The sequence below is a fragment of the Oryctolagus cuniculus genome, chromosome 16, assembly GCF_051225735.1.
Source record: "Oryctolagus cuniculus isolate XC-2025 breed Fujian yellow rabbit chromosome 16, ASM5122573v1, whole genome shotgun sequence".
NCBI lineage: Eukaryota > Metazoa > Chordata > Mammalia > Lagomorpha > Leporidae > Oryctolagus > Oryctolagus cuniculus.
Window position 1 is genome coordinate 3,835,718 of NC_142882.1, and position 10,123 is coordinate 3,845,840.

Below are 10,123 nucleotides of genomic sequence, written 5' to 3' on the forward strand. Positions count from 1 at the left end.
TATGTCATTATACATATACATATATATATATATTCAAATTTCATTCCAACACAATATACTGTCTTTTAGGACAGCATGATACAACTAATTAAGTATTTCAGGCATTTGTCCAAAGATCTCTCCTGAAAATATCTAATGGATACTAGCTTGTTATAATGATATTATTCACTTCACATTGATATTTATAAATTCACCTAATATTATATGTGCACATGGTATCTCATTTATAAATATTTATCCATTATTAGCAGCAGTATTCTCCATGTTTTTGCATACAGCACACCATTTAAATGTTCTCTGAAATGATAGAGACCAGGAGGTAGTGAATTTCCAGTAGCAGGAAAAGATGCTATGAATAGAGCCCAGGTTCCTCCAAGATGTATGCCATGCAAATGGGAGATCAAAATTAAATCTTAGCAAACCCAGTAGAAAGTACCTGTATTGGTGATACTTGGGAAAAAAATCAACACTTAATTATCAATAGACACTATACCCTGCAATGTTAGATTCATAAAATTTACAACATAAAATAACTACTGATAAACTGTTCTTAGAGACAAGAAACAGAGCACTAAACAGACCAAAAGGGAAACTCTCAAAAAGCCCAGTGTGTCAAAGAGTGTTCTAGATATTTTGGTGCTGGAAGGAGCTGGTGAACAAAATGAGAGGATGGGGAATTGATGGAAGTGTAGAAGAATGAGGAGAGGAGCAGAGATACATGAAATACAAAACTGAACATTATTTGATTCATTTAGCAAGGTCTTTCATTTTTCCTCATTCTACATACAAAGTACGAATGAAATATTTGATAACACATATTTGTAGGAACTGTATATATCAAACAATATATATATAAAGCAACTGTATACATGATTATAGAACACCTATATATAAATAGAGAGAATATGTGTATAATATACATAGATGCATATTACGTTTCACCATGAAGCAAGAAATAAAAAACTGTCACTTCCTCTGGAGCACAGAATGACCCTTAGCAAGCATTGTATGTGACCTAGTCTATTCATCAAGACTCAACACAAAGGACATCTGAAATAAATACAAAGGGCTCCACATTTATATTTTTTGTGACATGTCAGATCCCAGAAAGGAGAAATGCATCACGCTCATTGAATGGAAGGCTATTTATGTTGAATTCTGTAGGAAAAACTGAGTGAAAAAGGTCTGTTTGAAGTAAACGCTGATACCACTGGTCATGATTTACTTTAACATATGCTTAGTGTTCTAAATAAATCCATAACTGTCTTAGTTGTAAAGTGTCACAGGTCTCACAGCCCAGTGTTTCAAGTCCACCTACTGAGTGTTTCAGGCTTCTCTAAAGTGCCCCTACTTTTTCACTGCTTTCCATCTTTCAAGCTCTGAATCTGATTTCATTTTCCTGGCTTGAGATGGTGGTTGATGGCTAAATTTGATGGGGAAGTGATTTTTCAGGATTAATTCCAGATTTCCATCTGCGATTCAGTGCTCTGACAGCATCCCTATTGCTGATCACATAGCCTTCAGTTGAGTTACTCTCTTTGCCCATTACAACCTGCAGCCTTACGGTCATATGACTCCTGTTTTAAGAAGTGTTTAATGATTTGATAAGATGAAGAATCATTGCAGTTTGTGATTATAGGAAACATTTATAGTAGCAATACTCATGATGATGTGCTTTTCCTTATCATGCTTTCTTTGACAACTGCAATGTTCTTCCTAGGTGTCAATGAACTTTAGAGAAATCATTCCAGAGCCTATTTATTATTTAGGTTAGATATCAAATAAAAAATGTAAAAGAGGTAGGTGTTGCCAGAGATGATTTAAATCCAAACGCATGGTCAGCCATGTGAAAACATGCCCAAGATTATGGTGTAACAGCAGATCTTATATTTCAGAATAATTTAATCTGGGAGACCAAGATCTAGGGAGTAGCAGTTTGGTTCTGAGGTGGACATGTGTCCTGCAAATATGGCAGTCTTCACACTCTCTCCTTAGCAAATGTACAGAGAAGGATTAGAACATATGAATTTTTGGCCATGGCCATCCATTACAGTAATTACAGTAGAATTGATGATAATCTGGATTGGAGGCTTTTCCCTTAAAGATCCTTGTGCATTTCATACAGATTTCAGTCTAAAAACTACCAGTATGTTCTGGCCTTGGTTTTCACTACTGAGGAGATCAACAAGAATCCACATCTTTTACCCAATATGACATTGGGATTTGATCTCTATAATATCATGCACAGTGACATGATGGTGATGTAGAATCCTTTCATCTGGATTGCGGGACTGGAAAAGGACATTCCTAATTACACGTGTAGGAAACAGAGCAAGTCTGTAGCTGTAATATCAGGAAGAAGCATTGCTATCCAAATGGGGACACTGCTAGAACTCTACAAAATTCCACAGGTGAGTGTGCAAGGGAAAGAGAAGGAAAAAGAACATCAATTTAGGTCCCTTATTCGACCCAAAAATTTAAGCAACAGTGACCTTATATATTTGCCACAGGGGGTGATCTAAAGAGAAGGCATGCAAAGGATTGGTGGATTAGTGACATTTATTCTGAAGCAGAGGTGTGGATGAGTTAAAATGAGAAGTGGTTATGTCAACTTGTGAAGCTAATGACTCATGAACTAGGAAGATCTCATGTAGTGGGAGATAAGAAAAATGAAATATTCTAAAATCTTCTGACACTTCCATCGTTTCCTTAATTTCTTCAGGAATAAGATTGTACACTGTAGCAATAACCTTACACATATTTCTTGCATTTTCCCTTAGCTGACTCTTGGGTCTTTTGAACCTCCTCTGAGTGACAGTGGTCAGTTTCCTTCCCTCTATCAGATGGCCCCCAAAGACACTTCCCTGGCCCGTGGCATGGTCTCCCTGATGCTTCATTTCAGCTGGACTTGGGTGGGTTTGGCCATATCAGACCTCCCAAAAGGTATTCAGTTTATGTCCAATTTGAAAGTTGAGATGCAGAAGAATGGCATCTGTGTAGACTTTGTGGAACTGATCCCAGCCACTGAGAAGTCACATTCTTCAGTCCACTGGCCGTATCACAATCAGATCATAAAATCTTCAGCAAATGTGGTGATTCTTTTCTGTGACACTGATTCCCTCATAGGCATCAGCTTTCCAACATGGGAACATGTAATGACATGGAAAGTCTGGGTCACCACCTCACAATGGGATTTTGCCAGTTCTGAGGGACATTTCCTGCTCCACTCATTCCATGGGACTCTCATTTTTTCACACCACCATAGGGAGATTTTTGGTTTCAAAAAATTTCTTCGGACAGCTAACCCTTCCAAATACCCAGAAGATTTTTACCTCTCTACATTCTGGTCATTGGCTTTTGATTGCTCAGTTTCTGGGGTATCCTGCAACACCTTGCAGAAGTGTCCACTGAATGCCTCCTTGGAATCATTGCCTCCGAATCATTTTGATATGACCATGAGTGATGGGAGTTACAACATATACAATGCTGTGTATGCTGTGGCCCTCAGCGTACATGAGATGCTTCTACAAGAGTTAGAAATGCAGCCAGGAAACAATGGGGCAAAGGTGGCATTTTCTTCCTGGCAGGTAATTTGGTTTCTATTGCATGACATGTACTCCTGGAGTGATCCCCTTAAGAACTTCTGTAGGTGTTCAAACCAAGTAGCTTGTGATCCTTTCTCCAAAACACCAGAAATCATGCAGTTGTTTCAGTTTCTAAGATATAAATCTTCCCCCTTCGTTTAGTTTGCCATCAGCAACAAGGTTCCCTTGACTACTGGGATGTAATTGTGAATAAGGATCAGTATGTGTGTTAAAAAGAATGCAAGAGTCTCTCCATTTAATGTTTATATGTGAAATATGTAGATGTTGTCTCTGTTTTCCAACTCAGCAGTAGGAGAATTCCTCTTTCAGTGTCAGATAGTGCTCAGTAGTTTCTGGATCCTGGAGATCATGATCTCATGTAATTTTCACACATTTGTATGTGGGTAACTTCATTTTGCTGTTTGTTGCCATATGTACATGGAGAAAATAATAGAGTGTGTGTAGCTTTTGTTTGAATCTCACACCTAGTGATTTTTTGGTTGTCCTTGTTTTTCAATGAAAATGACTGAAATCCAAGTTACTGTGATATAGTTCTCTATCAGGTTTCCTTTTTTGGCTTCATTGGGTTGCTACAATAATGCTCCTATGTGTAGTTGTGATTACAAAGATGCTTTCTCTAACTTGAGTTTGTTGTACAAATTCTTAGGCAGTCTCATGAGAGGATGACACATTTCTTTTAGCTGCACCTGTTTCTCAAGCACCTCCAATTTGCCAATCCTGCTGGTGACATAGTGAACTTGAATCAAAAGAGAAAATTGGATGCTGAGTATGATATTCTCAACTTGTGGAACTTTCCAAAAGGTATTGGATGTAAGGTGAAAATAGGACAGTTTTCTCCACATGAGCAACTGTTGTCTCTCTCTGAGGATGTAATAGAGTGGGCCACAGGAATTACAGAGGTAAGTTGTTCCTAACTTAAAGTTCACACTACACATCGTTACCCACAATTGGTTTGGCGTTTTGTGTCACATGGTTTCATAAAAAGACCTTTACAGACATTAATCCACTCCCCTTCCCAACTATGTATGTTTCTTTTGTTCATGGTGTCTGAGGAAGGATAATAAACACATTTGTTCATCCACTTGTTTGAGTCTATTTCATGGCACAGAGTCAATATGGCATGCAATCAGTGTATTAGAAACAGGTACTTACAATTTAAGTGCATAAATTTTCCAGGACTAAATACCCTACTTTGAGCTTAGGTAACAGTCCCAACTGTGACCCATATTCATCTGATTTTTCTCAGATGCCACGCTCGGTCTGCAATGAGAGTTGTAGCCCTGGATTCAGGAAAACCCATTTGAAGGTAAAGCCTACCTGTTGTTGTGCACACCTTGTTCAGAGAATGAGATTTCCAACCAAACAGGAAAGTCAGTGCCTGTTTCATGGTGAAGTTAACATCTGTCCCATAAATCTTCATCTTTGACAAAATAACAAAAAGAAGTGGTATGTGACTAATGAGAAAATTCTTCCTACCTTTAGGTAGTAATTAATCCTTTTCATCCATAATAGTTTCCAGAAGTATATAGTTCTCTTTCTATGTCATGTCTTTTTATGAATTGGAACTTAATGTAAAGTAGCCTTCATAAAAGGGTTCTGGAAGGATTCCCTACTTTTTGATTGTTTTGAATAGTTTGAAAAGAATTGGGATTTGTTCTTCTTTAAATGCCTGGAAGAATTCATCAGTGAAGCCACCGGGACATGGGATTTTCTTTTTTGGGAGTGTCTTTATTACTGATTCCATCTCCGTCTTGGTTATTTGTCTGTTTAGGTGTTCTATTTCCTCATGATTCAATTTAGGTAGGTTTTATGCATCCAGGAATCTATCCATTTCTTCTAGGATTCCTGATTTGTGGGCATACAGTTCTTTGTAGTAATTCTTGATGACTTTTTTTCTCAGTGGTGTCTCTCGTTACATTGCCTTTTTCATCTCTGACTTGCTGATTTGGTTCTTGTCAGTGTTTTTTAAAGAGGCTCCATTATGCTTAAATTGGTGCACACAATATAATTCAGTTTATTAGTCCATGAAATACTAGTGATAGTAATTAGCATTACTGCATAAAAATAAATCAACAGAGATCTGTGATTTGTAAACAAGGAGCTAAAATAACCCATGGAATGCAAAAAAGAACACTTTTAAACCCTAAAGGTTATTTTCAGATTGCTTAAGAATTATGAAAATTTTGAGTGAAGGTTGGAAACAAAGTTGAGGTAAGAATGTTTACTACAACTTGTGCTAGAAATTACCCAGGAGGCACTGCTCTGTGCATATTATTTTCTTAAAAGATTTCTTAGTTTATTTGAAAGCCAGGGTTAAAGAGAAGCAGAGAAAGAGAGAGTGGGGTCTCCATATGCTGGTTCACTCCCCAGATGGCCACAATGCCTGGAGCTCTGAAATCCAAAGCCAGGAGCCAAGAGCTCTTTCAGGTCTCCCATGCAGGTGCAAGGGCCCAAGTGCTTGGGTCCTTTTCCACTGTTTTCCCAGGCCATAGCTGAGAGCTAGATTGGAAGAGGAGCAGCAGTTACTAGAATTGGCACCCATTGTTTATGCTGAGGCCACAGAAAGTGGATTAACCTACTGTGCCACAACTCTGGCCATTGCTCCATTTCTGATCTACCTCTCTGCTGATGGCCTGGAAAACCAGTGGAGGAGAAGCCAAGAGCTTGAGCCCCTGTACCCAATTGGGAGATCAGGAAGAAGCCGCTGGCTCCTGGCCATAGATCAGCTCATCTCTGGCTATTGTGGCCATGTAGGCTGTGAACTAGCAGATGGAAGAGTTCCCACTTTCTCCATGTCATTCTTCCTCAATCTGTAACATGGCAATCCAAACAAATTAAATCAATCAAACAATAAATATATCTTTCATTACAAATTTTGTGAACTGTGGGTTGTTATTAGGCCATGAATATAGGAAATGAATTGCATCATTAAAGTAATGGTTGAGGGAGGGTGCTTGCTCTTGTTCAAAGCGAGAATGCATCAGGAATGCGCCATGTAGAAAGGCAGATTAGCCCTCAAGACACATGGATTCCTCTGGATCATCACTTTCCAATCTAAAGAAACCATGGACAATGAATTCATGATGTTACAAATGACACAGATTAAGGTATTGCTTAAAGCATCATGAATATGTTCAGAGCACAAACCTTAAGGCTTCATTAGGAGAAAAAGGCAATGTACCCAACAGTATGTAAGATAAAATAGGGAGATGAAGTAATAGCAGTCTAGCTAATATGGGAAAGATGGGCATAATTAATTGCAAGTGATTTATGTTTCCTCTCTTCAAAAACAATAAGGAGATATTGCTTAAATCTACTCAGCTATTTAGAAGGTCCTTGTGAATCAGAAATAACTGAACTTGGGATGATGTTATTGTACATTTCTCACCAGATATAGACCAGTGTGTGAAGTGTCCAGATCATCAATATGCCAACAAAGAGTGAGACCAGTGCTTCCACAAAAAGGTGACTTTTCTGCCTTTTGAAGAGCCCCTGGGGATGACCCTCGTCTGCACAGCTCTGTGCTTCTCTGTCCTCACCGCTGCGGTTCTTGGTGTCTTTTTGAAGCACCAAGACACTCCCATTGTCAAGGCCAACAATCATAGTCTCAGCTACATCCTGCTCTTCACCCTCATCTTCTGCTTCCTCTGCTCCTTACTGTTTATTGGACATCCCAACACAACCACCTGTGTCCTCCAGCAGACCACATTTGGAATGGTGTTCACTGTGGCTGTTTGCACAGTCCTGGCCAAAACTATCAATGTGGTTCTGGCCTTCAAGGTCACTGCCCCAGGGAGAAGGATGAGACACTGGCTGATATCAGGGCTACCTAAATCCATTATTCCCATCTGCTCCCTGATCCAACTGGCTCTCTGTGCCATCTGGCTTGGGACTTCTCCTCCCTTTATTGACACAGATGCTCACTCTGAGCATGGCCACATCATCCTGGTGTGCAACAAGGGCTCAGTCACTGCCTTCTACTGTGTCCTTGGCTACCTGTGTTCCTTGGCTCTGGGGAGCTTTACTGTGGCTTTCCTAGCCAGGAATCTGCCTGACAAGTTCAATGAAGCAAAGTTCTTGACGTTCAGCATGCTGGTGTTCTGCAGTGTCTGGGTGACCTTCCTGCCTGTCTACCACAGCACCAAGGGGAAGGTCATGGTGGCTGTGGAGGTCTTCTCCATCTTGGCCTCTGTTGCAGGGCTCCTGGGCTGCATCTTTGTCCCCAAGTGCTACATTATTCTCCTAAGACCTGAGAAGAATGCTTTGAAAGGATTAATGGATAGAATAGTTCCCAAGGAAACAGATATTCTGAAGAGTAGCTCTTAAGGCTTTTTTAGTTTTCAATGGTTAGAAACTAAAATTTATAAAACTGATCTTGCACTCTGTTGTTAAAAAATAAGTTGCAGAATATACCCCCTTATGAACAATTCATATTTTCCTTAAAATGTTTTTGTTGAGGGACCAATTCACAGAAAAGAAAGGGAGAGTTTTAACAACCTTCCATCTGGTGATAGACTGTAAAGATACCTGCAGTGGCCCAACACTGGTTCATGCCAAAGCAAGATTAATTCAGGTGTGCATGTGAGTGTCAGGGATGACATTTTCCACTGCTTTTTCTGGATTATTAACAGGGAGCTGAATTGCAAGTGGAGCAGCCAGGATATGAACAGGTACCCGCATGGGATGTCGGGATTACGGGTGTAGTTATATCCACTACACCCCTCACTGCTGCCAGTCCTCCTCTCTTCTTCAAAATAATACTGTGTACAAATTTCTTAGGCTGGGTTTTATGATCACAAACACAATCCCATCTCAGATAAAGGCTCTCCTTGAAACTTTTCATTTCTGTTTTTTTATTGTCAGCTGGTTGGCATTGTAATATTCATATTTAATAAAATAAGTTACATGTTCATTTGCTGTTTTTGTTTATTACAGTCTACATTAAAGTCAGCTTTATAAGAGAGTTTGAATATTTTCAGTGCAACCATTATACATGTGAAATCATTTTAATCTGTATAATGAATTGTCCAGAAACTCCTTAATTATATATCCTTTCATATAGACTTGAAAGGATATGATCATCACACACCAGGTTTTCATATGTGGATGTGTTTCTTCAAGCTTCTTTTCCATCTGTTTATTCCTGTTTACTATTTATTTTGGCTTTAGATATACTTTTGCCAATACCAAACATGAAAAAGCATTTTTTACATACCGAGCAGAAAATAATTCAACAAAGTAACAGCTTTAAACTGAAGTAATGTCATTTGGACATTTCACTCTGTTGTGTGACCATCCTCTATGTCATATTTTAAAATATTTTAATCACTACAAATCAAATTTCTTATCAGCTAATGGTTTTACTCTCAGTCCCTTCCCTTGCCATTCACACAACCACCAATCTGTATCTGTTTCCATGGATTTTATGGTCCTGATTGTTTTCTACAAAATAATGATCAGACTCCTTGGATTTAGGTGACCTTTAGTTTTGCATGGTGTATTCAATGACCATCTACATTATTGCAGATATCTATATTTTTTCATGACGAACTGATAATTCCTTGTAGTTAGTCATTGAATTTTTTTTTCCAGTTAACCATACACTGACTTGCGTGTTGTGGAGACAAACTCTGATGTACAAGAGCATTTTGTGTATTTTTTAATTTTTGAATGTACTATTAGGTGTGAAATGTTTTGGCCATAATTAATTTTATGTCGGATTTGCTAAGGAGGTGACATATCAAATGTGTTGTAACTTTCTCACTATCATGGTTTGAAGGTTCCAAATTCCCTATGTCATCTCCATCATTTGAAAAGTTTTGAAATTTTTTGTAGCCATGGGGTGGATGTGAGGTGCAGGCTCCTACTGGTGTAGAATGGTTTGTCCATGCTTATTTCAGATTAGCATCCTTTGTAATGCCCTCTGGTCATATATGTATCTGTGCAGAAATATCCATCATGTCCTATTCCCATTGTTCATGAATTACTTATATTTTGTTGTTACTTCTGCATTTTAAAAAATATATTTTATTGTTTGCAAGTTACTCAATATGTTTATATTTCAAATTTTAGTTGAGGTATACATATCTCATGAATTACATATATACAAATGTAGGACCATAGTGATGTTTCCCACCTAACACTCCCTCCTGTCCGAAATCTCACACTTCTTCCTCCTCCCTCTCCTATTCCCACAGAATGGACAGTGAGAGAGAGAGACAGAGAGAAAGCTCTTCATTTGCCGTTGATTCACCAATTAATGGCCTCTGCAGCTGGCGCACTGGGGCCGGCGTGCTGGGACTGGCATACCATGCTGATCCGAAGCCAGGAGCCAGGTGCTTCTCCTGGTCTCCCATGCGAATGCAGGACCCAAGGACTTAGGCCATCCTCCACTGCACTCCCTGGCCACAGCAGAGAGCTGGACTGGAACAGGAGCAACTGGGACTGAATCCAGCGCCCCAACCGGGACTAGAACCTGGGGTGCTGGAACCACAGGTGGAGGATTAGCCTATTGAGCT

General features: G+C 39.2%; 1 pseudogene; it reads left to right on the forward strand.

The window, feature by feature from the left end:
- The first annotated feature begins 2,138 nt into the window (after positions 1 to 2,138).
- Positions 2,139 to 7,931, forward strand: LOC127486039 (vomeronasal type-2 receptor 116-like; annotated as a pseudogene).
- Positions 7,932 to 10,123: the final 2,192 nt, after the last annotated feature.